The sequence below is a fragment of the Culex quinquefasciatus genome, chromosome 3 (assembly GCF_015732765.1).
Source record: "Culex quinquefasciatus strain JHB chromosome 3, VPISU_Cqui_1.0_pri_paternal, whole genome shotgun sequence".
In the NCBI taxonomy this organism is placed as follows: Eukaryota; Metazoa; Arthropoda; class Insecta; order Diptera; family Culicidae; genus Culex; species Culex quinquefasciatus.
In genome coordinates, this window is record NC_051863.1 from 34,617,098 (window position 1) to 34,644,779 (window position 27,682).

The 27,682-nt window shown below is 35.7% G+C and overlaps 1 protein-coding gene and 1 long non-coding RNA gene across 6 annotated transcripts in view; both read right to left on the reverse strand.

The window, feature by feature from the left end:
- LOC6039460 (zwei Ig domain protein zig-8) overlaps window positions 1-27,682 on the reverse strand; it is a 378,844-nt gene that overhangs the window by 130,287 nt on the left and 220,875 nt on the right. The gene's annotated exons all lie outside the window — the stretch shown is intronic.
- LOC119769927 lies at window positions 15,373-21,296 on the reverse strand. The gene is made up of 2 exons (XR_005278582.1): window positions 20,779-21,296; window positions 15,373-16,014 (listed from the first exon to the last, which is right to left on the reverse strand). It is a non-coding gene; the product is annotated as an uncharacterized LOC119769927 (long non-coding RNA).

Sequence of the window (27,682 nt, forward strand, 5' to 3'; positions counted from 1 at the left end):
TTTCCCAGAGCTTAAAATGTGATGATGTGACTGTGTGTCACTATCATTACTCATCTCACTTTCGCTCGATTTGAAGGAGGAGAACTTTTGGCAGGATTTTTTTCCTTCTGCTGGCGGCAATGTCGTACAACAACCGAAAGTTTGAAGGGACGTTAAGGGTGGGACCGCCGAAAAAAAAATGTATGAAACACTTTCACTGATGACAGTCTGCCCCTTTTATTCGCCAGTATAAACTTTACGACCTTCCGAACGAGGGGAAACTGACTCTGTAGTAGACGTGGGTCGCGGTTTTTTTTCACGACATTCACAGGGGGACTTTGATTCTACGACTTTTAAAATAGTGCATTTTTTCAAAACTGTTATTTTCTATCAATTGTTACTCAACCGCTCAAATCAAAGTTGCACAAATAACAAGCAAGACTTTTAAAAACTAATGAGAAAAATCCATGCAAAAACATCGACATTCCCAAACTTCACTGTATACTCCCCGTTATGGTGCCCACGTGGAGGCGGCTTGTTGAACGGTACACGCGCGTATAATGGGAGAATATCCTGCCTTCACAGTTTTGGTCTGTACAGGAAGCCCCGGGGAAGTCCCGGGACGGAAGCGCGTGTCAAACCCTCTTCAAAAGAGTCCCAAAGTCGTTTCGACAAGTTGACGATGTACTCTGTGCAGTGTGCAGACTGATACAAACACACGCACTCGTTTACAGCTGCTGGGTTTCGGGGGTGAAATTTTAGTCGCTGGCAGTGAAATAACTTTCACCGGTTCGCGAAATTGAGCGGTAATTGTGTGCTTTGCTTGAGGGACGTTGTGCCTATGTTGGAATAAATTGAAAATAAGTTAACTCACAAATTCACAAATACTCAAAAGTCAAAAGTTATTGAAATTTTAGATAATACTCACAAACTAACAAAATCTTTAAATCTTACAAACTTGACAAATTACTAACTGAGCAATTCTCGCTGAAACCGTCCCACTAGATGCACATGTTCTCAAATCGTTACGGCAATGTTCTCATTCGATTCAGCGCACCAAAAAACCATTAAAACAACCTTCGAACCAATGAAAATGTCAGCCGTTAGCCACCTGTAAATAAAAACTTGTATTGAACTATGGATATTTTCGAAAAAATGCCCTAATTTGGAGAAATGATATCTCCCAAAATACATTACCAAACATCAAAAAGTTATATATCGTTGGAAAGGTAATCGCGAGGGCTTTCTATCGCACTTTGAAAAACATTTCAAAAAATATTTTTTCAAGTGTAATTTTAAGGGTTTTTGAGAACCTTACTCTTAATTTTGAATTTTGACCGTGTTCGCAACCACTTATCATTACGCAACCATTTTCATTCGAAAGATTGGAAGATTTTGCATAAAATCAACTTGAGAAAAGTAGTAAAATGAAATAGTTTTCGTATAGTTATGAACGGATGAAAGAAATTGGTAAAATTTCAGTTAAAAATAACCAAAGCTCAGACTTCAGAAATGAGCCTAATTTACAGTCAAAACCAAGCAGGATTGTATTTGAGCCGAATGTACAGTCATATAAGGCAAATCTGGACATATAGGATGAAAAGGGGCACCTATTTCAACTATACTTTCACTCATCAGATCATATTTTTGAATTGTTTATGTAAAAGCCACGTAGCCCAGTGGTAACGCTTCCGCCTCGTAAGCGGTAGATCGGGGTTCAAATCCCGGCTCGGACCAACACAACTGGTGATCTTTTCCCTTCTGGAATCGATTGATTAGTAAAGGGAAGGTAGTGTATCGTCACAAACTGGACCTTATCAGGACACCTTAGGGAGGCGACCTATGGAATGTTAACATTTACCTTAACATGTTAACATTAAGTTGAGAATGAAACTGCCACTGAATCCGCTTTGTAAATGCCGGCCCCGATACTCTTCAAGGGTGTTCCCCTCAGGAACAGGGAAAGATTTACTTTTATGTAAAAACATACATAAACAAACAAGTTTCTAAATTTTAAGCTGTCCTTACTTAGACTGTAGTCTCGATTCGCCACATTTCACTGAAGTAATATTTTATGTACAGAATTTGTTTTGGGAAGATTTGCTTTATTTGTATAACCTCAATCGTGCACAAAAAAGTGCAAAGTTGAAATCAATATTTTTTTATCAAGTTAAAATTGTATGGGGCTGTTGATACCTTAAAAACAAGCAAAAAACTCGATTTTCATCCAAATCGGACTAGGTCCTTTTATTTGACACCACCCCAAAGTTTCACTTTTCTGCAAACAATGTTAAAAACCTTCATTGACAAACTGCGATATCTCTGAAACCGCAAGCCGTACAATGTCGAGTCAGAACTCACTAGAAAGATAATTAGACGTGGAATTAATAAGTGTAGTCAGTTTTTCAATTAAAACTTTTTTCAATGTATTTATGTTGCACAAATGAAAATTTTAAATTTGGTTTTTATATTGAGAGTAATTAAAAATTAAAGTTAAATGAATCCCAATTTTTACATAGAATAGAGAAGAGCGGGGCAAAGGTACGCACCTAGTGACAATCATTCTGTCATCGATGACCATAAAATATTTTTGATTCGTTGTATATACCAAATTGTACCCTTATCACTTGCTTTCAAAACGTAGTACTAGAATTCACCTCAAATTGCTTTTATGTCGAGAACCAGGCAATTACTCTTAAAAAATAAGTGCGTAGCTTTGCCCCGTGTGTGGGGTAAAGGGATTTTTAACTTTTTTTTTTGTTTTAATTTTAGTAAATTTTTCATTCAGTTTTCAATTGGGGGTGGTTTTTAATCTCAAATTAAGGTAAATTTACCTAGCCGGGACCGTGGTGTAGGGGTAAGGGTGGTTGCCACTCACCCAGTCGGCCTGGGTTCGATCCCAGAAGGTCCCGGTGGCAAATTTTGTGACGAGATTTGTCTGATCACGCCTTCCGTCGGATGGGGAAGTAAATGTTGGCCCCGGTCTAACCTAGAAGTGTTAGGTCGTTAGCTCAGTCCAGGTGTAGGAGTCGTCTCCCTGGGTCCTGCCTCGGTGGATTCGCTGGTAGGCAGTTGGACTCACAATACAAAGGTCGTCAATTAGAGTCCCGGGGTGGATGGAAGCTAAGGTGTAAAAAGAGGTTTGCAATTGCCTCAACAATCAAGCCTTCGGACACCTAGTTTCGAGTAGGAATCTCGCAATCGAGAACGCCAAGGCAAAGCTGTTGAGCGAATAATTTGATTGATTGATAATTTGATTTTACCGTAAATTGACTTGTGTCTAATGAAAGGGCGTAGTCCAATTAGGACGAAAATCGAGTTTTTTGCTTGTTTTTATGGTATCAACAGCCCCATACAATTTTAACTTGATCAAAAAATATTGATTTCAACTTTGCACTTTTTTGTGCACGATTGAGGTTATACAAATAAAGCAGATCTTCCCAAAACAAATTCTGTACATAAAATATTACTTCAGTGAAATGTGGCGAATCGAGACTACAGTCTAAGTAAGGACATTAGTTTTCAGAGTACTTAAAAGCTTAAAATTTAGAAACTTGTTTGTTTATGTATGTTTTTACATAAACAATTCAAAAATATGATCTGATGAGTGAAAGTATAGTTGAAATAGGTGCCCCTTTTCATCCTATATGTCCAGATTTGCCTCATATGACTGTACATTCGGCTCAAATACAATCCTGCTTGGTTTTGACTGTAAATTAGGCTCATTTCTGACGTCTGAGCTTTGGTTATTTTTAACTGAAATTTTACCAATTTCTTTATCCGTTCATAACTATACGAAAACTATTTCATTTTACTACTTTTCTCAAGTTGATTTTATGCAAAATCTTCCAATCTTTCGAATGAAAATGGTTGCGTAATGATAAGTGGTTGCGAACACGGTCAAAATTCAAAATTAAGAGTAAGGTTCTCAAAAACCCTTAAAATTACACTTGAAAAAATAATTTTTGAAATGTTTTTCAAAGTGCGATAGAAAGCTCTCGCGATTACCTTTCCAACGATATATAACTTTTTGATGTTTGGTAATGTATTTTGGGAGATATCATTTCTCCAAATTAGGGCATTTTTTCGAAAAAATCCATAGTTCAATACAAGTTTTTATTTACAAGTGGCTAACGGCTGACATTTTCATTGGTTCGAAGGTTGTTTTAATGGTTTTTTGGTGCGCTGAATCGAATGAGAACATTGCCGTAACGATTTGAGAACATGTGCATCTAGTGGGACGGTTTCAGCGAGAATTGCTCAACTACAAAAATACAAGCCCACAAATTCTCATGATTTAAATCTACACAAACTTGTTGTTGATTTTATTAAGGGAACTTTAAGTTCGTCGGGACGAAAACGATAATCTTTCGTTATCGTTGTTCCGACAATTCTATCGGCGATTTGGACCAAACATGGAGGGTACGTTCATCTATCGATCGTTAACAGAAATCCCAAGTTTGGTGCTGATCTGATCATCCCTCTATTTTTGGCACCGCCCTCTTTTTTGACGATTTTCTAAAAACCTTTTTTTTAATCATAACTTTGCAAATACTTGAGCAAAAGACTTTCTACAGGTTGCATTTTATAGAAAACTGTCCAAGGAATTTGATAAAAATAAAATTTTAGCCCTTAAATGCCCACTTATATTATATTTAAACGTTTTAAGAATTTAAATTGAATTTTGACCTGTTCCTAATATTTTTATTTGATTTATTTTATCACCATCGTGTTCCCCGGACAATTTTACATAATAATTAGGGTTAGTGAAATTTCACGATTTCGCGGACAGCGTGAAATCCGCGAAATTTGTCTTTTTTCCGCGAAATCCCATGAAATTTTATGTTTGTGTGAAACTGTAACGATTTTTCTTTAAATATTTTATCAAACTCAAATAAGAATAAAAATAATTTAATACTTGTTCAACTACTAATCAGTAATTTAAATATATGGTTAGTAAATTTTGATGATGAATTTTGATGCGGACGGTGTGAAATTCTTGAAATTTATAATGTTTTTCTCCAAATATCATTAATATTTTAACCATAAAGACTATTTAAGTAAATTTTATAAATTTTTAATAGAAAAGCTTGATATGAACCATTTGATAAATTGATTACTCACAAACTCAAAATACTGACGCGCTAAAACTTTCACAAACTCTATTAAATTTAAATTCTCAATCTCATTGTCCCAAACATTTATAAATCTATCCCTCAAGGTCACAAATACCTACTAAATCAAACCGCCAAACTCCCCAATTCTCAAACATATTTGCACACAAAGACCGTCAAACTCACTAACTCACTAGTACTCACAAGACCTCACAAGCTCACAAATACTGACTTATTCGAACTTACACAAATTCACAAATTTAATGATTCTCAAGCTCCCTGTCTTACAGGCCGATGAGAACTCAGAAGTTGACAAATAAACAATTACTCACAAACTCTCAAACTCATCATCTCTAAAGCACACATCAATTATTTAACTCACAAGTTTGCAAACTTACAAATTCTCAATCATACTGCCTCACAAACTAACAAGTACCCACAAGCTCACAAATACTCACTAACTCAAACATCCTCAAACTCATTAACACACAAATACTCTCAAACTCACTAACTCACTCAATTTTGCTTTCTTATCAACTTATAAACCTGTCCCACAAGCTCACAAATATTCAATAACTCGAACCTCATCAAACTCCCCAACTCTCAAAAACATAAGTACACAAAAACTGACTAACTCACAAGTACTCACAAGCTCACAAATATTAACCAATTCAAGCTTTCAACATCTCAATAACTTCTAATTCTTAAACTCACTATCTCACATACTCATAAGTACTGAGAAGCTCACAAATACGCAAAAACTCAATACCTCACAAAATCACTCACTCATAATCTCACAAATACTGACATACTAAAACCTAGCTCTGACTCACTCAACTACGTAAAAAACAAATACTCTCAAGCTCACTAATACTCCCAAGCTAACAAATGTTCAATAAATGATCCCCTTTAAACACGAGTTCACAAATACTCATAATATATCAATATACTGTAGAGATAAGTAGAGGTGAGTAGGGAAGGATGAGAATGAACTCCAGCAAAGATCTCACTTTGTTCGGCAATGATTCTGCTGGGACAAGAAAAACCCGTCATCGATGTTAAAACTCGTTCTCTTCCTTTTCTTCCTCTACAGTATATTGGTGAGTACTCACCAAGTTATCAACTCTCACACTCAAAAACCTACTAATTCTCCTAATCACTAACGTTATCTCACAAGCTTACAAGTTCTCACTAACTCATAATCTCATTAACTCAAACCTTCACCAAACTCACAAATCTACAAATTTTTAAACTCATTTCTTACGTCACAATTTTGTTGTGAGTTATCAATCAGTTTGAGAATTTGTGGATTTGTGAGCTTGAGAGTTTGTAAACCAGTGAGTTGGTGAAGGTTTGAACCAATGAGTTTGAGACTCAGTAAGTTTAGAAATTTGTGCGTTAGTGAGTTGTTTGAGTTAGTGAGTTTGTGAGATAATGTTAGTGATTTTGAAAATGTGTAAGTTTGTGAGATCCTGAAAGTTCTACGAGTGTGAGAGTTTTTAGTTTGGTTAGTACTCGTGAATAAACTGAAGAGTTCGTTTTTTTCTCTCTCATCGACCTTCCGTAACCTGTCAGCAATCGAACAACGCGTAAACATGCCAAAAAAGGATAAACGCACGCACGCACGGCGATCAAAAGGTGTGTGCGCGATGAACTCTCGAAAGGTGCTCTTCAAAGATGTTGCGTGCACTCGTGTGCGTGATGATTGGTTTTGCTCTTTCTCGTGAAAGAAGGAAGTTAGCAAAAAATAATACGCCCCCTTCTAAGAAGCCGTTAAAAGACGGAAAATTTTCCAGCGAGGAAACGGAAATCGAAGCGATTTCCCCTTCTGTGGAAGAGGGCGAGCGCGTGTGTGTGTGTTTTGCCACCTGTCATTGTGTCAGTCAATTTGGAATAGTCTGACGGGCCAGCTCGCTGCCAATCGATTCGCGTGTTGGTTAGGGTGTTCGTCAATGTCGAATTTGCTTCCAAGATCGAAAGCATGAAACTGTATGAAATATCTTTTCCGAACTATCAATATTCTCATTTTGAAATAATATTTGTACCATATTTTAGAAATTAAAAGTTTTGCTAACCAGCAGCACTGTCTTGAGCAATCGTTAATTGGAATTTAAATAACTTTTTAAGCATGTTGTAAATTTGGATGAAAATCACTTCCAGATTCAGCTTTCTGAACCTCTCTAGACAGGTATTTAAAACAATTCCTATAAGTAAAAATCAGATGATTCGGCAACACTGTTAGAAAACAAAAAAACACAATTAAAATTAAATTTCCAGAAACTCAAACGAACTATTAATTCGATCACCCTAACCTAAAACTGCGTACGGGAAAGCTTAACCCAAATTGAGTGCTTTAGCTTCTTTCCGAGATGAATAAAGCGATTCGCACACGTTGTGAATGAATGTGCGAAAAAAGAGCGCTTTTATTTTCCCTACTTCCGGCGGCTGTGTTGGTGGAAGCCAGAAGTGCCTTCCCGCGGTAATAAAGTGTAGTTCATTTGGGAAGAGAAGAGCTTTAGCCGCCGCCCTTCCCCCCAGAAGACCAACATATAGAACATGGCGCTGCTTACTGTGGAAATGAAATCTCGCTAGGAACGCGTGCGTTCGTAAAGTGAAAAGGATTTGTCAGGATTATGGGGCGGGAAGAGATTTCTTCGGAATTTGATTTGCGTTGCTTTGTTACCTTCTTGGCGGAGGTGAGGATGGATGGTAATCATTTTGCTGGCAATATTTTCTTTACCGTTGTTGTACTACCTGTCAGAACATTTTCTCTGCATTTGTTTGGTTGAGATTACCTGAAAAAGAAAGGAAATGAAAAACATATTCAGGTCGTTATCAACACTTTGAGAAGTTTAAATATTTTCGTGTATTTCAAAACTCTACAACATTGTCTTGGCGGTTTCTATTGCAATATTCCTTCTTGGCTCACGGAGTTCGAAGGCTTGATTGATTTGCAATCCAAACGACCTGTACTCTAAACAAGGCTAAGACCGACATTGCTAACATCATTTTGCTTCCTCATCCGATGCACAGTAGGAAAAATCGAGACAAAAACGGACTTTTTTGATGCCGGTAATTTAGAACTTTAAACCAATACTAGTTTATGTGAAAAATTCCGAGGAATCGATTGGTGATGGTGACATTCCGTGGAAAAGGCCGATTTAACCTATTTTTTGCTGTTTTTATAATTTTTTAATATGTTGTTGAATGTTCAATGCTTTGACTCAACTATTTCTTACGAAGAAAGTTCCAAGGAGTCGATTGGTGATAGTGAGAACTCGCAAAATTGACAAAACTCAATCCGATGGAGAAGAGAAGAGAGAAGAAAAAGTTATGTTAATGCATTGAATATTTCAGCAACATATTCAAAACTGTTTGTATGTTTGACCTTGAAAAAAACAAAGGCTAGAGCACGCAATGTAAACAATAACAAACACGTTTTGTTTGGTTGACCATTTTGTGCACTGTCCCAAAGTTTGGTTGAATTTGGTTGCTGGAGTCTCGAGTTGTTATTACAATGTACGTGTGTCAAACGCGTTCTGACCTGAAATCCCTATGGCCAGTTGTCGCACGTACAGCAATTTTCAGGATGAGTCAAGATAGCACGACACAACTTTTTGCATATGAAGAGTGACAACAATGCACCCAGTTTTTTTTTTAGGTTTTTATTGATTATCTCAGGATTGAAGTTGAATTTTGGGGATCTGTGAAGGTGAGCCAGGTTCTTAACTCAACGTAGCACGAAAATGACAAATTCTTAACCAGCTTCTTGACCTGGAAGAGCGGCTAAATTACCTAATCCCAGAAAATCTCTAATTTATTCTCCAGTAAAAAGTCTCCCCTAATCAAACTGTTCAAAGTAATTACTAACAAAAAGTTCAGCCTCAGTTTGCAAAAGGTTATCTCCACTTCCACAGCAGCAAAGACAAACCAAACTGATTAAAATCAAACAGTTTCCGATTGGGACACTGCGTGCTCTGCTGGCTTCTGCGTCTAAAATACCCTTGACCATTCAATGTGAAAGAGAGGCTCCTCCGGAGAGGACATTACAAAAGGTGGTCAAAGTTTCGGCGCATCAGCCAAGCGGATCGTCGCGGCGATTAGAGTTGTTCATCATATCTTTAAAACTATCGATTTTCTCTCGACTCCAACTCGGACCGCGGTGTAGGTGGGTCAGGCTTATCTCCGAGGGTAACGTTTCGAGCAGTGGTCAGTTGGGCGTGGTCCCTTCGTCACGATGGCTGCTGTTTCGGTGTTTGGTTTCTTGTGCTACCTGGTGCTAGTGGGACTGATAGCTATTTCGGTGAAATATCTGTACAGTATCCGGTTTGCCTGGCGAATCCCGTTGGCTCCGTCGGCCAAGCGATACACGGCCCACACGCGGTACTTTTTCGGCCAGGACACGCAACGGGCGTTGCATACCATGATCCGGTTCTGCACTACGCCGCTGCGGATCGCCCGGCTTCAGATAGGACCGACTCCGGTTATTCTGCTGCTACATCCGGATGTGATTCAGAAGGTACTTTCCAGCAACGAGATGTACAGCAAACCGTTTATTTACGACTTGATGCAAATCGGGCGAGGATTGATCTCGGAACGAGGTGAGTACGATACTGAAGAAGATGAGTTCAAAAAGCTCATCGAACCTTTTCTACGTTAAGATGGAGCCTACTGGAAGAAGACTCGTAAGGCGGTGAATCCCTCGTTCAGTCCCAAGATTCTGGCCGGGTTTGTGCCCCGATTTGATTCTCGAGCGCAAGCTCTGGTCAACAGGCTGCGCCCGGTTGCGGACGGAATTACCGTGATCAACATCCTGGACTACGCGGCACAGTGTACGCTGGAGATGGTCTTCTCGACGACGCTCGGGTCCAAGCTGGAGGAGCTTCCCGGCGAGCGGGAATACACGGAGTATCTGGAACGGTTGGTATCACTTCTCCTCATGTTGATTGTTGTCTGAACGTCTTTTTTTTTTACGTTTCCAGCATCCAAAATATTCTAGGAAAGCGATTGTTGAACTACGAAAACTTCCTGGACCAGATTTACAAGTTTACGGATGCTTATCGTCAGGAGATGAGCTATCGTAAGATTACTAATAGATTCGTAGACAACATAATCGAAGCACGTCGACAGAAACTTCGCGACTCAAATAACAACAACTCCAACGATTCTGAAGATGATCTGGACAGCTGCTTCAAGGCAAATATTTTCCTCGATGAAATTTTTAACATCCGATTTGATGGCAAGCCATTGGATGATAAAGAAGTATCGGACCACATGTATACCATGATAGCAGCAGTAAGTTGCGCTAATGACTCAAAGTCATCATCACTTCCTAAGCATCCCCTTCATTTCAGGGCAACGAAACGTCTGCACAAGCCTTTTGCTACGTATGCCTGATGCTTGCTCAAAACCCAGACGTCCAGGATAAGGTCGTAACCGAGCTACGCGAGGTACTCCCACCCCGCTCAGAACCGCTCACCCCCGAAGCCCTCAAAAACCTGGAGTACACTGAGCGGGTGATTAAGGAAACCCTTCGACTGTTCCCAGTTGCGCCGTTGGTGTCCCGTCAAACCACCTCCTCCATCGAGCTGGACGGATTCCACATCCCTCCCGGCCAAATCTTGGCGATGAACTTCTACACCTTGCACCGGCGGCCGGACGTCTGGGGTCCGGATCCGGAACGGTTCGACCCGGACCGGTTCTTGGTGGACGCGGTCCGCGAACGGCATCCGTACGCCTACCTGCCGTTCAGCGGAGGCTTCCGGATCTGCATCGGGCACAAGTACGCGATGAACGCGTTGAAGGCGATGCTGGCGAGGGTGTTGACGGAGTTCGAGATTCGGACCGACATCCGGCAGAGTGATATGAAGTTTAGGTTCGAGCTGTCGATGAAACTGGTGGGCCCGCACGCGGTGACGTTGAGTCGAAGGAGTTTGTTGTGACGTGATTGTTGTGATTCAGATATTACTATGGCTTAAAAACGCAAAATATTGCATATTTGAAAAAAAACGTGTTACCAAATTAAGAGTGTCGAATTTTACCATAGACAAAAAATCGTAATTCAAAGTTCATTCTGTGCGTGGCTTACCCGATCAGACGGTAATAACTAAATTCATGCCATTTCAATGACAAATACTGTTAAAATAACAGAAAGTGTTATGGAATCTTTTTGAAAAATCAGCCAGTTGATGTTATCATAACAAAATTTGTTATTGGTGTGATGTTTGTTGAAAGCCAAAACAACTTAGGAATAACATTTTTTGTTATGGAAGAATACCGCTAACTGTTATTGGGATGATCGGATTAGTTGTTAAAATAACAAAAAATAATAACAAAGATTTGTTCGAAGAATAACTTAAAATGTCATTAGTCTTATTATTATTAGTTTTATTAAAGACACTTTACCATTGCAATGGCATTCGTGTCGTATTAGTCTGTTATTACAATAACAATCCAATAACAAAAAAATCATAACGACAAATAACAAATCTTGTTATAAATAACATAAAATGTTATTGGCCTAGTATTTTTCAATGTCAAAAAAAATTTATTCCCAAGTTATTTCCGTCTGCTCGGGAAACTCAACAGATATTCTGCGGTCAAAGAAAAACTTGTTGGAAATTAGACGGGCTCTCTGAAAAAAAAAAATACACTGAAATAAAAATACACGCCACTTCTATGAGATTTTTTGATTTTTAAGTTTAAAAGTCAAATTTTAAAGTGATGTCACGATTTTTTTTTTCGTTCAAATTTTTTGAGGAAATAGCCTAAGATGTTACAAAAAGACTGACAAAACATGCAGGATGGTATGTCTCTCCTAAAAAATACAAAAATCATTTACTAAAACTTTATTTTTCAAGTGGTCTAAGACAATTTAACATAAAAGTCTCCATTTTGGCCATTGTTCTATGTCCAATCCTTGATAATAAACAGCGGTTTAAAAAATTAAAATGTCGAAAATAAATGGGAAATTGGACGAGCTTTCCGGTAAAAATATTTGCGAGACTGAAAAATCAAGTCTGTCATATAGAAATTGCCAAAAACCACCAAAAAACCTTTTTTTGACATTTTAATTTTTTAAACCAGTGTATCTTCCCAAGTATTGGACATAGGACAATGGTCAATATGGAGACTTTTATGTAAAATTGTCTGGAAAATCGATTCCCACTGTCAGTTTAAAAAAAAAATTACGTTTAGACCATTTAAAAAAACAGTTTTAGTAAATGTTTTTTTTGTATTTTTTAGGAGAGACATACCGTCCTGCATTTTTCATGAGTATTTTTGTATCATTTTAGGCTATTTCCTCAAAAAAATTGAATGAAAAAAAATCGTGACATCACTTTCAAATTTAACTTTTAAACTTAAGGAATGAAAAATCTCATGGAAGTGGCGTGTATTTTTGGTTCATATTTAAATAACTTAGTAAAAAGTAAATCTTTCCAAGTTCCTGAGGGGAACACCCTTGAAGAGTATCGGGGCCGGCATTTACAAAGCGGATTCAGTGGCAGTTTCATTCTCAACTAAATGTTAACATGTTAAGGTCAATGTTAATATTCCATGGGTAGCCTCCCTAAGGTGTCGTGATAAGGTCCAGTTTGTGACGACCTTTCTCTTTACTAAGCAATCGATTCCAGAAGGAAAAAGATGACCAGTTGTGTTGGTCCGAGCCGGGATTTGAACCCCGATCTACCGCTTACGAGGTGGAAGCGTTACCACTGGGCTACGTGGCTCGGTCTTAAATAACTTGGTCTTAAATAATTGTCGAGTAAAGTTGGCTCCATATACACAAAAATGGCTTTTATAGGCCTAAGATAGAAAGTCGGGTACAAAAGTACCAGAAAAATTCATGATTTGAGCTGGAATTGCTCTGTAACAAAAATGAGAAATTAAATATGTATTTTCACTTGATTGGATTTTTTTTTTGTTAAACGCAAAAATTTTCACAAAATACCGAATATTTTGAAAATACTCACATATTCAAAGTAACGTCATAATTCGAATTCCCGGACGCTTCGAAATCCGGACACCTCATCTTGTTTTATCAATTATTTGGTTATAAGTTCGCATTATAAATGTCAAAACTATGTTATTTGACGAATCCTAACATCAACTTTTATTTAAATTTTGTTTGAACGGTGTAGTTAATGTTAATTGTTTTGACGTTAACTACACCGTTCAAACAAAATTTATAAATAAAATAAACTTATAAGTGTACATAAATTTTTGAAACATTTCACTGAAATATTTCATAGGCGTCCGATGCACCGGGAAGGCAAAGCAAAAGTTTATGGTTTTGATTTCCTAAAATTCTACTAATTTTTTATATAAAATATCGATTGTCTTGATGTTAACAGCTTATTTGAGAGCTAAAGCATGCCCTTCACTAACATTTCAGTCCAAATTTGTGATATTCTTTAGCAAAAACGAATGTCCGGAATTCGAAGCAAAAGTGTCCGGATTTTGAATCAACTTTTATCAGTGTCCGGGATTCGAAGCACAACAAGTCTTTCTAATTTTAAAATTCTGATGAAAAATTGTTAGAAAAGACATATTTAGCACGCATTCTCTTGAAACTGACTGTTATACTACATCCTGATGATAATTCTAGAATTTCAACTTGTTGCATGATTTTTTGCCAGCTATAACAAAAATGATATGCTTTTAAGTGTCCGGATTTATTACAGTTTTTTCAAGAATGCTAACAAAGTGAAAATTTATATGCTTTTTGACATTTTTAGAGCTTTTTTTCTAGAATGTACTAAAGTTTCACAAAATAGCGTATTTTTTGAAAATACGCAAATTTTTAAAATTTGCAATATGGTTATAAAACAAAACGAAATTTGCTACAAACATACATTAAAATTTTGTATGTTTCATACCAAATTTTGAATTGTTTGATACCCATATTGCAAACTATGAAAATTTAAGTATTTTCAGGAAGTTACGTAACTGTTGTGAAAAATTTAGTGATTTACAAAAAAAACATAAGGTGAAAATGCATTCAAAATTTCGCTTCGTTTAGTACCCAGATTGCAAATTATGAAAATTTTAGTATTTCTGAAAAAATAATGTCATGGGAACAATTTTAAAAGTTCGAAAATTGCACCATTTTTGCATAAAATTGTCGAATGCGTATTCGTTGTTAGGCCAGTAAAAAAATACTTCAATTTTATTATAAAATGACTTCTTGGAAACATTACATTAAGAAAACAATGCGACACCTGTTTTAAAAAAACATTCAAATCTTGGTTTAGAATTTTTCAATCTAAAAATAGTTTTCTTTGTATTTTTTTAATTTTTGTGGAAGCATTTCAATTTATTATTTTTTCTTATTATTTCTGTACCCGAATTCAGTACCATCATCTACCACCTTAATCTTAATAAAACTTTAAAATTGTAAAAAATGTACTGTTTCAACAAGCTTGCCCAAATTTTCCTTAAGTGAAGCGATTCTCAGCGGGACTACCCAGCTGCTTGAAAGGTCCAAATGAAAGTTACTAATTAAAAACAAGGTTCAAAACCAGACGGGCTAGAGCAATACAAACAAACAAACAAACAAAAATGTTACACCTGTGCATGTTGACGATTTTGAGGTAGGCCGTACAAGGTTAATGAACAACAACACCAATTGTAGCAACTTGATCCGTATTAGAAGAAAAAAAAAAGTTGGGAAACCAGTTGTCAAAACTATGAGACTGGTTTATCTCATCGGTAGGCTTGTCTACGAATGTGTAACTTTTCATTGATCAATAATTGACTACCACTTTTAAATACTTAATTAGACGACGTAATTTTGATTGCCATCGTGTTAGGATCATCAACCAAGATAATCAATACGAGAAAGGAATCACATTTTGGGCTTACGTTCATATAATTGTTTTTAAGTATTCAAGTCAATACCTGATGTGTTCACCTTAGCCCTTTATGCCCACTTCTAGAAGCTGGTCAAAATAAATCCTATGAGTAACATGAGCAACTCAAACGACGACAAACTTTTGAAAAATGTAAAAGAAACATTCACATTTCAAACTGACTAATGAAAGTAAGAAACAACCCCCCCTTTTGTCGGTATCGGAGATCAACCGGTCGTGACCGCCGACTGCGTCGCGCACTTTTTGTAAGTCAATCGCTGTAACGGTTCCGCTGGCAGGTCACCCCGCAGCCGTTTCTTGCCATAATTAAGCAACCTTGACGAGGCTAGTGTCGTGATCCGGGCTCGCGACACAGAATTTCGGACCAATATTTTCGACTAGTTTTCAGACCGATATAAAAACACATGTTTCCGTGCCAAAACGTACAACAAGACTGCTTTATTTTCCAACCTCGATTCTCACGCTCTTATTTTCGCATCTCTCTCATTCTCTCTTTTTGCCTCTCTCAAAACGCTCTCGCTTGCCAACACCATCGGAAACATGGGCTCTACTGTAATTTGCTACCAATTTTTTTGCTCCTCTCAATTTCTACTGTCTTTTGCATGCCTACTAACACAAACAAACAATTTAATTTAACTGAACCTGCACTCATTCCCTACATTCTCCCTCTCCTCTACTCTATGTGAATAATTTCAACTAATACATCTATTCTATGTGGCATGGAAAAAAAACTAAATAGATTCATTTTTTTTTGTTGGTAGGAAAAGCCCGTCCGCATAAAAACCTACATCTTTTCAAAAACGTTATAATATTTACAATTCATTCTTCCCCATGATTCGCTTGTACAAAATTGTCCTGTCGATGGTAGATTCCAGTGCACCATCCGTCAACCTTTTTCTCATGGTGTTACCTGAAACGATAAAAAAAAGTCTGTAGAATATTTTGGATTCACTAATCAATTCGATACTCAAATTTGTTGCCTCCAGTTAAATTTTGTCAAAGATTTCCAAGTCCACCTTAGTTCCATCCTGGATTCACCTTGAAACAAACTGTGGAAAAATAAAAGAAAACCTCAAACCCGCATGGCTTGATAATTATTATCTACTTAATTATATTTTTAGAACTCCATTTTTGAAGGAAAAATATTTATATTTTTGAAATCAACGAAAATGTTTATTAGGCATCAGGCTTTTGACGAAAAAATAAACCAGTTTTATTGAGTTATTCAATTTTACCACAAAATTCAATAATGATATAATTAATCAAAGTTTAAGACGATTAGAATATATTCAGTATCAACTTAAATTTACAAAAAAAAATCAATTTTAAAATTCCTCAATTCAACAGCCCAGTTTTTTCAATCACAATAATAATTGAAATGTCCCCTATTACTTCTGTTTCCGGTTATAATAGCTAGCTGTAAGCGATTAAAAAATAAATTCGTTCCCATTTAATCAAGAGCTCAAATCAAATTTAATCAAGAGCTCAAAAATTTATTTAGCTGTTTTTTTTTAAATTATATTCCAAATAAATATTTTTGATTTGTTTCTTATTTTTCGTATTATCTTAGATTCTCACTTTTATCATATTATCCATGTTTTCGAAAATTTATCAAAACTCAAACTATATTTTATTAATTGAATCACAAAACTTTTTTTACTAACATCTTACTTCTAAAATTTTTCAACTGATAAAATTAGAAAAGTCATAATCCCAACAAAAAATGTTTACCCTATCAATGTTTTTTTTTTCTTACCTCTGTTCACACTCCCATATCGTTTTAACATTCTTTTACAACAAGATCAAAATTAACAACCTTCTCCTTTTAATCTTAAATTTTCACTACATTTACATTGTTCTTGTTTGCAGACCTGCCATCTTATGTTCAAATTATATTTTACAAACTAAATCTAAAAAAATCCAATCAAAAATAACCCTACTCGATCAAAGTTTTTCACATTAGTTTTGTTTTTAACAAATCAAACAAAATCTCAAATCATATTTTAGAATCTTACTTCTAAAATTTTTCAACTGATAAAATTAGAAAAGTCATAATCCCAACAAAAAATTGTTTACCCTATCATTTTTTTACCTCTGTTCACACTGCCCATATTTTTAAAATCACATTTGATTGTGATTAATTGCAAAAATTCTACTCTAATTTAGAAACAAATACATTCAATATTCAGATTCTACTTCATTTTTCGTTTTTCAAATTATTTATGTCTTCAGAAATTACCTTAATGTCAAAGTTCAAAACTAGAACAACTACTAACAATTTTCTCTTCTTATCTAATCTTCTTACTTTACCCACATAATCCTTGTTCGCAAGCATTCAATATGCCCAAGTTTATTTCAAAGCTTCCCACTTGATTCATGATTTCAGAAATTGAATTAAAAATTTTCAATTTTTTTTTATAACAGCATCACATTTTAAAAAAATCCCCCACTAGCACAACAAACCACAACAATATTTACTTTGCACGAATTTCCCAGAGATTCTATCATAAGCTCAAATTTGTATGGATTAGGTTGCGCTTCGTTTCTCAAATAATTGCTCCATAACAGGCCAATATTCTAAAATTCTTTTCCAACATCAAGCTTCCTACTTTATCCTTATTATCTATGTTTCCAGACATGAACTCATTAGCTCAATCAATCAAGTCATCAGTTATGTTGTAGAATTTATGTAACTTCCTCACATTACTCTATTCAATCAACATTTTAAATTATATTTTACAACTCAAGCTTATAAAAAAATCAACTAACACATCAATTAATATTTTTAACTTTATTTAAGCTTCCTACATTATTTACACTATACCTGTCTTCAGCATTTAAATCAAAAGTTCAAGTTAGATTTTAATTTGGCAAATGCTTGTAACAAGCATACGTTTTACCCTTTAAATAATTCGTTAGTATTCGAACTTGGAATATACTCCGATAAAAATGCTGGAATCGGTGGTGATCAAACTAACACCTTTGAACTGTTGGACTGAGACGCTAAACCGTTGGCAACCAAGAGGTTTATGCCATCAAAGTTTGAACTAATCCGCGGTGGAGAAATAATATCGCAAGTTTTGATATAATCAAACTATAATCATCTCGGGAAAATATCATCTTTTCTGGGAAATCATTGTCCCCTCGCGGAAAATATCATCTTCTCAGGGAAATATCATCCTCTCGGGGAAAACATCATCCTCTCAGAGAAATCATTATCCTCTCGGGGAAAACATCATCCTCGTAGGGTAGTATCATCCTCTCGGGGAAAGCATCATCCTCTCAGAGAAATCATTATCCTCTCGGGAAAACCAACATCCTCTCGGGGAAAATATCATCCTCTCAGAGTAGCATCATCCTCTCGGGGAAAACATCATCCTCTCGGGAAAAATATCATCTTCTCAGGGAAAATATCATCCTCTCGGGGAAAATATCATCTTCTCAGGGAAATCATTATCCTCTCGGGGAAAATATCATCCTCTCAGGGAAGTATCATCCTCTCGGGGAAAGCATCATCCTCTCAGAGAAATCATTATCCTCTCGGGGAAAACCAACATCCTCTCGGGGAAAATATCATCTTCTCAGGGAAATCATTATCCTCTTGGGGAAAATATCATCCTCTCAGGGAAGTATCATCCTCTCGGGGAAAGCATCATCCTTTCAGAGTAATCGTTATACTCTCAAGAAAAATTGCAAGCTTATTTCTACTGAAAGCTATTTTTAGCCAGACTGAAATTATCTCTTTCTATTGTTCACACGTGTGAACTCCCGAGTGACGAGTACGTGCTAGTTCACAGTTCTAGTGAACAACACTGGTGCACTCAACGGGACTCACTGATACGCGATCACATAGTCAGAGTGGCCGTTTACATTTGCCAGCATTCCTCTCGAGGAAGGTTCTTTCAGTCACGCTGAAATCATCTCTTTCTACTGTTTACACGTGTGCACTCCCGAGTGACGAGTACGTGCTAGTTCACTGTTCTAGTGAACAACACTGGTGCACTCAACGGGACTCACTGATACGCGATCACATAGTCAGAGTGGCTGTTTACATCTGCCAGCATTCCTCTCGAGGAAGGTTCTTTCAGTCTTGCTGAAATCATCTCTTTCTACTGTTTACACGTGTGAACTCCCGAGTGACGAGTACGTGCTAGTTCACTGTTCTAGTGAACAACACTGGTGCACTCAACGGGACTCACTGATACGCGATCACATAGTCAGAGTGGCCGTTTACATCTGCCAGCATTCCTCTCGAGGAAGGTTCTTTCAGTCACGCTGAAATCATCTCTTACTACTGTATACACGTGTGAACTCCCGAGTGACGAGTACGTGCTAGTTCACTGTTCTAGTGAAAACACTGGTGCACTCAACGGGACTCACTGATACGCGATCACATAGTCAGAGTGGCCGTTTACATCTGCCAGCATTCCTCTCGAGGAAGGTTCTTTCAGTCACGCTGAAATCATCTCTTACTACTGTATACACGTGTGAACTCCCGAGTGACGAGTACGTGCTAGTTCACTGTTCTAGTGAAAACACTGGTGCACTCAACAGGACTCACTGATACGCGATCACATAGTCAGAGTGGCCGTTTACATCTGCCAGCATTCCTCTCGAAGAAGGTTCTTTCAGTCACGCTGAAATCATCTCTTTCTACTGTTTACACGTGTGAACTCCCGAGTGACGAGTACGTGCTAGTTCACTGTTCTAGTGAACAACACTGGTGCACTCAACGGGACTCACTGATACGCGATCACATAGTCAGAGTGGCCGTTTACATCTGCCAGCATTCCTCTCGAGGAAGGTTCTTTCAGTCACGCTGAAATCATCTCTTACTACTGTATACACGTGTGAACTCCCGAGTGACGAGTACGTGCTAGTTCACTGTTCTAGTGAAAAACACTGGTGCACTCAACGGGACTCACTGATACGCGATCACATAGTCAGAGTGGCCGTTTACATCTGCCAGCATTCCTCTCGAGGAAGGTTCTTTCAGTCACGCTGAAATCATCTCTTTCTACTGTTTACACGTGTGAACTCCCGAGTGACGAGTACGTGCTAGTTCACTGTTCTAGTGAACAACACTGGTGCACTCAACGGGACCCACTGATACGCGATCACATAGTCAGAGTGGCCGTTTACATCTGCCAGCATTCCTCTCGGGGAAGTTCTTTCCTTTTTTTGTCAACATCTCATATCTTATGCTCCACCCACTCAGGGACTCAAGCTCTAAATATCCACTACCCTCTCAGGGAGTAAACCTTAATGCCCCATCATCCACGCTCTACAACCACAGCGGTATCAAGCCTTAAAATTGTACCCGCTTTACCCTCACAGGAACTCCTACTCAGAAACTGTAACATTCACGCTCTACCTTCACCGGAGACTCGAGTTAAAAAAAAAAACTCTACTTCCTCAACTCTTTTCTCACTGGGTACTCAAGCTCTCTACTCTACTTTTCATGGTATCGAAATTCCAAACATACGAATTTACAATTTTAATCAATGTCAAAACATCGCATAAACTGTCGTTTTTTTCTTTTGTCTCTAGAAAAACGGCTAGGACATGCAAACAAAAGACAATCAATTCAATAATATCCAACAAAAAACAAAATTTTGTTCCAACATCTGTCCAATGTCGGGCTAACTGTAGAGCATTTGACATGAGAAGGACTGTACAGAGTCAGCCCTACAACAACCAGAACAACGATCGCCAAACCTGACCGGGATAAACAGACACTTTGTTGTTCGATCGCTTCGGATGTTTCTGCTTCAAACAATCCTCAATGAAAATCCATTGTTTTGGCAACATACCTCGTGTAATCTCCGGTGACACACCGAACGGAAACGAATGCGTTTGTGTTGGTGTGCAGCCTTGTAAAAAAATACCGCTGTTGTGCCGCAGGGCTCGTTCGAAACGCCACAACACCAACACCAACACCTTTACCAAACACCGCCGCTTTGCCGCAACACCGCACTAAACCCTCACTCGTGAAATTTAAGGTCTTCTCAAGGGTCTTCTTTTACTTCCCATCACACTTTTTTTAACACTCGCGAAAACGAAAATAAAACGCAGTCAACACAAACATTTAATTCCCCTTTTGATCGCGCCGCAAACAAAACACCTCGAAATGACATCGCGTAGGCTCGGGAAACCGATCCGCGCCATTGTCGTGATCCGGGCTCGCGACACAGAATTTCGGACCAATATTTTCGACTAGTTTTCAGACCGATATAAAAACACATGTTTCCGTGCCAAAACGTACAACAAGACTGCTTTATTTTCCAACCTCGATTCTCACGCTCTTATTTTCGCATCTCTCTCATTCTCTCTTTTTTGCCTCTCTCAAAACGCTCTCGCTTGCCAACACCATCGGAAACATGGGCTCTACTGTAATTTGCTACCAATTTTTTTGCTCCTCTCAATTTCTACTGTCTTTTGCATGCCTACTAACACAAACAAACAATTTAATTTAACTGAACCTGCACTCATTCCCTACAGCTAGCAAGTTCCCCTCTGCGTGGTGGAGATTTGGTGTGACCTTACCACCTAACTAGGTGATAGGTATTATCGCATGCACCGTTACGTGCGGGGCTTCATTTGCGTTTGAGATATTCAGATCGACGGAAGTTCTTCGGCGGATTAGATGCAGAATGGGGCTGGTTCTGGCGTTTCTGCTGTTTTTGGTGGTGTTTTTTGTCTGGATCGTGCTCCGGGACTATGTGATTTACAATCTTTACGCGATGAAGATTCCCACGGTGCAACCCGTGCATCGGTTGTTCGGCCACGCCGGGTTCTTCATGGGCAAGAACAGCTGCCAGCTGTTCCGGTTGATGGTGAAGCTGTACGCGAACGTGGACCGGGTGGGAAAGCTGTGGATGGGACCCATTCCGGTGCTGCTGGTCAACCATCCGGATCTGATCCAACAGTTGATGAACAAACCGGAGGTGTACAGCAAACCGTTCTTCTACAAGTACATTGGGTTGAACACCAGCTTGATTACGGAACAGCGGGGTCAGATGTGGCGAAAGCATCGGAAGCTGCTGAATCCGACGTTCAGCACGCGGGTGTTGACTGAGTTTGTTCCGATCATGGACGCGAGGGCGCGTAAGATGGTGAGGACGATGGCGGCGTTCGCCGATGGAAAGTCCGAGGTGGATATTTTGCCGTTGACGGCCGAGTGTACGCTGGAGATGGTGTTTAGCACGACTATGGGTTGTAGGATGGAGGAACGGGACGGGCAGAAGCAGTACGTGCGGAGTTTGGAGAAAGTGATGGAGTGCATTGGGGAGAGAATCTTGAACATTGATCGGTATCTGGAGCCGGTTTATCGGTTTACGAAGGCGTATAAGAACGATAAGATTACGAGGTACTTTTGCAATGGGTTCACGGATCAGGTATTTAAGAGTGAAAGTACAAGTTGTAGGAATTTTTAGTGTCAACTCTCAATTACAGATTATTCAAGAACGAAAGAAACAATTGGCTGATTGTGAGGGGAAAGCAGTCAAGGAAGGAGGCAGTCAGGCCAAGTCATTAAATTTTCTGGATCAAATTTTGACGATACTGAGACAGGATGGGACGTACTTTCCAGATAAAGAGATCTCCGATCATCTGTACGGCATAGTAGCAGCGGTAAGTTACTGTCACCATAAACGACATTCCTTCTTGACTTTAAATTCAATTTCCGACCCAGGGCAACGACACCTCCTCCCTCTCCATCTCCTACACGTGCCTCTTCCTAGCCATGTACCCCGAGCACCAGGCCAAGGTGGTCGCCGAGATCCGCGAGGTGTTTCCCAGCCCGCATACCGCAGTCAACCAGGACACGCTCCGCCAGCTGGAGTACACCGAAATGGTCCTCAAAGAAACGCTCCGACTGTGTCCGGTGGTTCCCTTCATCGGCCGGAACAACGCCGAACCCATCGAGCTGGACGGCTTCCAGATCCCGCCGTGGCAGCACATCTGCTTCAACTTTTACTCGCTGCACCGGCGGAAAGACTTCTGGGGTCCAGATCCGGAGCGGTTCGATCCGGACCGGTTCCGACCGGAAGCGGTCAAGGAGCGCCATCCGTACGCGTATTTACCATTCAGCGGTGGGTTTCGAAATTGCATCGGGAATCGGTACGCCATGAACTCGCTCAAGATCATGCTGGTGCGGATATTGCAGGAGTTCAAGCTGGACACGAGCATCCGGCAGGCGGACATGCGCTTCCGGTGGGCCATCACAGCAAAGTTGGTTGGACCACATGCCGTTACGCTGACGAAGCGGAATTTGTACTAGTAAATAGTTTAGAGAGGGAAAAAACCGAAAAACTCTTTTATTTATTAGATAGTAAATCCCTACTCCCCCGGGAGAGAAAAATTCAATTTAAGTGGTTTTGTAACACTAGCATGCGGCGTCAACGTTGTGCTCTGTTGGTATATGCATTTTTCTGTCGAGTTATGCATTTATGATAAAAAATGCTTAAGGAGGTATTCCATCAAGAGAACCATTTTAAGCTTTTATTCAGCGGCGTAACGTCAACTGTAGAAAGTTTTCAGTACCCCTTTTATGCCAAACTCAACAAAGTGTCAGGAGAGCACATCGCCAGTGAACTCAAACTCCATTCGAAGCTATCCTCGGAATTTTTCAGAGAACGATTTCGACATAACTTTGGTCGCACACAATATCCCGAGCACACATTTTACTGTATTTTTTTCATGTGGTGAAGCAGCAACAAAAAACGATACTGTAAAAACATAAACATCACACTCCAGGATCAGACACGAAACAACACCACATCATAGACGACGACGACGTCGGAAACGGACGGTTGATGGTCTACACAGCGATAGACACATGCACGGCAACATTCCGAAACAAGCGTTTGTCATATCTTTTCACACGACATATTTTCCCGCAGCGTCCCTCGCTCTGCTCTTCTTTTGTTTTTATCACATGACATTGTGAGTGGTTTTCATGTGAAAATTGAAAAGAAATAAAAAAAAAACAAAAAACGAAAAACAAAAAAACAAAAAACAAAAATTTTGTTAATTTGTTTATTTGTTAATTTGTTAATTTGTTAATATGTTAATTTATTAATTTGTTAATTTGTTAATTTGTTGATTTGTTTATTTTTTTAATTTGTTAATTTGTTAATTTGTTAATTTGTTAATTTGTTAATTTGTTAATTTGTTAATTTATTAATTTGTTGATTTGTTAATTTGTTAATTTGTTAATTTGTTAATTTGTTAATTTGTTAATTTGTTAATTTGTTAATTTGTTAATTTGTTAATTTGTTAATTTGTTAATTTGTTAATTTGTTAATTTGTTAATTTGTTAATTTGTTAATTTGTTAATTTGTTAATTTGTTAATTTGTTAATTTGTTAATTTGTTAATTTGTTAATTTGTTAATTTGTTAATTTGTTAATTTGTTAATTTGTTAATTTGTTAATTTGTTAATTTGTTAATTTGTTAATTTGTTAATTTGTTAATTTTTTAATTTGTTAATTTGTTAATTTGTTAATTTGTTAATTTGTTAATTTGTTAATTTGTTAATTTGTTAATTTGTTAATTTGTTAATTTGTTAATTTGTTAATTTGTTAATTTGTTAATTGGTTAATTTGTTAATTTGTTAATTTGTTAATTTGTTAATTTGTTAATTTGTTAATTTGTTAATTTGTTAATTTGTTAATTTGTTAGTTTGTTAATTTGTTAATTTGTTAATTTGTTAATTTGTTAAATTGTTAATTTGTTTATTTGTTAATTTGTTAATTTGTTAATTTGTTAATTTGTTAATTTGTTAATTTGTTAATTTGTTTATTTGTTAATTTGTTAATTTGTTAATTTGTTAATTTGTTAATTTGTTAATTTGTTAATTTGTTAATTTGTTAATTTGTTAATTTGTTAATTTGTTAATTTGTTAATTTGTTAATTTGTTAATTTGTTAATTTGTTAATTTGTTAATTTGTTAATTTGTTAATTTGTTAATTTGTTAATTTGTTAATTTGTTAATTTGTTAATTTGTTAATTTGTTAATTTGTTAATTTGTTAATTTGTTAATTTGTTAATTTGTTAATTTGTTAATTTGTTAATTTGTTAATTTGTTAATTTGTTAATTTGTTAATTTGTTAATTTGTTAATTTGTTAATTTGTTAATTTGTTAATTTGTTAATTTATTAATTTGTTAATTTGTTAATTTGTTAATTTGTTAATTTGTTAATTTGTTAATTTGTTAATTTGTTAATTTGTTAATTTGTTAATTTGTTAATTTGTTAATTTGTTAATTTGTTAATTTGTTAATTTGTTAATTTGTTAATTTGTTAATTTGTTAATTTGTTAATTTGTTAATTGGTTAATTTGTTAATTTGTTAATTTGTTAATTTGTTAATTTGTTAATTTGTTAATTTGTTAATTTGTTAATTTGTTAATTTGTTAATTTGTTAATTTGTTAATTTGTTAGTTTGTTAATTTGTTAATTTGTTAATTTGTTAATTTGTTAAATTGTTAATTTGTTTATTTGTTAATTTGTTAATTTGTTAATTTGTTAATTTGTTAATTTGTTAATTTGTTAATTTGTTAATTTGTTAATTTGTTAATTTGTTAATTTGTTAATTTGTTAATTTGTTAATTTGTTAATTTGTTAATTTGTTAATTTGTTAATTTGTTAATTTGTTAATTTGTTAATTTGTTAATTTGTTAATTTGTTAATTTGTTAATTTGTTAATTTGTTAATTTGTTAATTTGTTAATTTGTTAATTTGTTAATTTGTTAATTTGTTAATTTGTTAATTTGTTAATTTGTTAATTTGTTAATTTGTTAATTTGTTAATTTGTTAATTTGTTAATTTGTTAATTTGTTAATTTGTTAATTTGTTAATTTGTTAATTTGTTAATTTGTTAATTTGTTAATTTGTTAATTTGTTAATTTGTTAATTTGTTAATTTGTTAATTTGTTAATTTGTTAATTTGTTAATTTGTTAATTTGTTAATTTGTTAATTTGTTAATTTGTTAATTTGTTAATTTGTTAATTTGTTAATTTGTTAATTTGTTAATTTGTTAATTTGTTAATTTGTTAATTTGTTAATTTGTTAATTTGTTAATTTGTTAATTTGTTAATTTGTTAATTTGTTAATTTGTTAATTTGTTAATTTGTTAATTTGTTAATTTGTTAATTTGTTAATTTGTTAATTTGTTAATTTGTTAATTTGTTAATTTGTTAATTTGTTAATTTGTTAATTTGTTAATTTGTTAATTTGTTAATTTGTTAATTTGTTAATTTGTTAATTTGTTAATTTGTTAATTTGTTAATTTGTTAATTTGTTAATTTGTTAATTTGTTAATTTGTTAATTTGTTAATTTGTTAATTTGTTAATTTGTTAATTTGTTAATTTGTTAATTTGTTAATTTGTTAATTTGTTAATTTGTTAATTTGTTAATTTGTTAATTTGTTAATTTGTTAATTTTTTAATTTGTTAATTTGTTAATTTGTTAATTTGTTAATTTGTTAATTTGTTAATTTGTTAATTTGTTAATTTGTTAATTTGTTAATTTGTTAATTTGTTAATTTGTTAATTTGTTAATTTGTTAATTTGTTAATTTGTTAATTTGTTAATTTGTTAATTTGTTAATTTGTTAATTTGTTAATTTGTTAATTTGTTAATTTGTTAATTTGTTAATTTGTTAATTTGTTAATTTGTTAATTTGTTAATTTGTTAATTTGTTAATTTGTTAATTTGTTAATTTGTTAATTTGTTAATTTGTTAATTTGTTAATTTGTTAATTTTTTAATTTGTTAATTTGTTAATTTGTTAATTTGTTAATTTGTTAATTTGTTAATTTGTTAATTTGTTAATTTGTTAATTTGTTAATTTGTTAATTTGTTAATTTGTTAATTTGTTAATTTGTTAATTTGTTAATTTGTTAATTTGTTAATTTGTTAATTTGTTAATTTGTTAATTTGTTAATTTGTTAATTTGTTAATTTGTTAATTTGTTAATTTGTTAATTTGTTAATTTGTTAATTTGTTAATTTGTTAATTTGTTAATTTGTTAATTTGTTAATTTGTTAATTTGTTAATTTGTTAATTTGTTAACAGTCAGGCAACTATGCCAGAAAAGTACCCGTAGACTACTAAGCCCCGTTTTAGCGTTACATGGATTTTCAACAAGCTGTAACTTGGTGAAAATTACATGAAATATCAACTTCATATATACCATTGGATTCGAAAATTAATCAACTTTAATATAAAAATATTTAATATGGTGGTTTAGGGGGGCGGGTCCCCGGGGGGAGGGGCCAAAGGAAAAAAAACAGCGTTACATGGATTTCAAGGGCCCAGAGAACATCGTAAAATAACCCAAAATACCAACTTATATAGGTTTTGGAAGGGAGAACCTCTACTTTAAGGGAAAAATATTTAAAACATGTAAAAAATATTTAAACAATTTTTTTAAAATAGTTATCGTAACTATTTTTACAATAGCAATATTCATTTGAACTATAAAGCCAAATTTTGAAGAAATATGGTCATGCGACATATCAAAATTCATGAAATTGTTCCAGGAATCGATATATGAGCAATTCAACCTGATTCGGTTGAACCGGTAAAATTACCGGTACCGGTTGAACTGATTCCGGGGTTGTATCACTAACCATGTCATGCGACGTCTCAAAACTCTTCAAATTACCTCAACAATCTATTCGTGACAAATTTGAACCGATTCAGTTGAACCGG